Source organism: Macaca nemestrina, chromosome 13, assembly GCF_043159975.1.
Source record: "Macaca nemestrina isolate mMacNem1 chromosome 13, mMacNem.hap1, whole genome shotgun sequence".
Lineage (NCBI taxonomy): Eukaryota > Metazoa > Chordata > Mammalia > Primates > Cercopithecidae > Macaca > Macaca nemestrina.
Genome location: NC_092137.1, coordinates 60937394 through 60939375, shown reverse-complemented (window position 1 = coordinate 60939375; position 1982 = coordinate 60937394). Strand labels below are relative to the sequence as shown.

The 1982-nt window shown below is 42.8% G+C and overlaps 1 non-coding gene across 1 annotated transcript; it reads right to left on the bottom strand.

Moving 5' to 3' along the window:
* Window positions 1-1592: 1592 nt before the first annotated feature.
* LOC112423782 (U6 spliceosomal RNA) lies at window positions 1593-1695 on the bottom strand. The gene has a single exon (XR_003014334.1). It is a non-coding gene; the product is annotated as a U6 spliceosomal RNA (small nuclear RNA).
* Between the last annotated feature and the right edge of the window lie 287 nt (window positions 1696-1982).

The window sequence follows — 1982 nt, the reverse complement described above, 5'->3', positions numbered from 1 at the left end:
GCCTAATGTATTTGTTTATTATGTAATATAAAATAATATACTGTAGTAATACCCTAATGCAGTAATATATTATGTTTCTGCAGTAGGGTATTATTAATATATTATCTTAGTCTGTTTTATGTTGCTTATAACAGAATACCTGAAGGTGGGTAATTTATAAAGAAAGTGATTTTTTTTTTTTTTTTTTTTTTTGAGACAGGATCTCACTTTGTCACCCAGGCTGGAGTGCAGTGGCACAATCTCGGTTCACTGCAACCTTCACCTCCCAGGCTCAAGTGATCCTCCCACCTCAGCCTCCCAAGTAGCTTGGATTACAGGCGTGTACCACCATGCCCGGCTAATTTTTGTATTTTTAGTAGAGACGAGGTTTTGTCGTGTTGACCAGGCTGGTCTTGAACTCCTGACCTCAGGTGATCCACCCACCTTGGCCCCCAAAGTGCTAGGATTACAGGCGTGAGCCATCAAGCCCAGTAAGTCATCGCCTTTTAAAGGTCCATCTCTTAATATTGCCACACTGGGGATTAAATTTCTTCTTTTTCTTTTTATTATTTTTTCTAAGATGGAGTCTCACTATGTTGCCCAGGCTATTCTTAAACTCTTAGGCTCAAGCAGTCCTCCTGCCTTGGCTTCCCAAAATGCTGGGATAACAGGCGTAAGCTGCCGTCTCCGGCAGGGATTAAATCCTAACACAAGTTTTGGAGGGGACAAACACCTTACAAAACATACATAAAATTTTTTAAAGTTAAAGCACAAGATAGAAGCTGTAACATTTTCTTCCTGTATTCTAGTGAACTTTCTTCTGTACATGGGGTGTGTGTACCCCTCCTTATAGACCACTGACCTATAACACAGAGTTCAAAGGACTCTGTGTTATAGACAGAGTCCTATAAACAGAGTCCTTGCCTCTCACCTTTCCCTGCCTTGAACCTTATACTCCCACAACATTGATTTTTTTTTTTTTTTTTTTTGGAGTTGGAGTCTCACTCTGTTGCCTAGGCTGGAGTTCAGTGGCACGATCTTGGCTCACTGCAACCTCTGCCTCCTGGGTTCAAGCAATTCTCCCTGCCTCATTCTCCCGAGTAGCTGGGATTACAGGTATGTGCCATCATGCCTGGCTAATTTTTGTACTTTTTAGTAGAGGTGGGGTTTCACCATGTTGGCCAGGCTGCTGTTGAACTCCTGGCCTCAAGTGATCCACCTGCCTTGGCCTCCCAAAGTGCTGGGAATACAGGTGTGAGCCACCGCTCCCGGCTCTGAATTTATTTTATTTTATTATTTATTTATTTTTGAGACGGAGTTTCACTCTTGTTGCCCAGGCTGGAGTGCAGTGGCGCGATCTCAGCTCACTGCAACAACCTCTCCCTCCCAGGTTCAAGCCGTTCTCCTGCCTCAGCCTCCGGAGTAGCTGAGATTACAGGCATGTGCCGCCACGCCCCACTAATTTTGTATTTTTAGTAGAGATGAGGTTTCTCCACGTTGGTCAGGCTGGTCTCAAACTCCCAACCTCAGGTGATCCGCCCATCTCAGCCTCCCTAAGTGTTGGGATTACAGGTGTGAGTCACCATGCCAGGCCTGAATTAATTTATTATTTATTTGCTTTGGAATGCTTCACGAATTTACATGTCATCTTAGTGTAGGGGCCATGCTAATTTTCTCTGTATTGTTCCAATTTTAAGTCTCCTACACGTTGTGCTATTTCTTGCCTCTGTGACTTTGCTCAGGCTGTTCCCTGCGCTAGCATATCATTTCCTTTCAAGTCTGGCTAACTTGATTCATTGTTTTGTCTCATCTCAAACACATCACACTCTCTGGGAAGTTCCCTGACATTTCTTTTTTTTCTCCCTTGAGGTTAGGTTAGGTGTCCCTCCTCTTGGTTCCTAAGTTCCCAGTGTGTCATTCTATTCTTATGCCTATTAATTGTATTTAATTTAATTAATTAATTAATTTATTTATTTTGAGACAGAGTTTCACTCTTGTTGCCC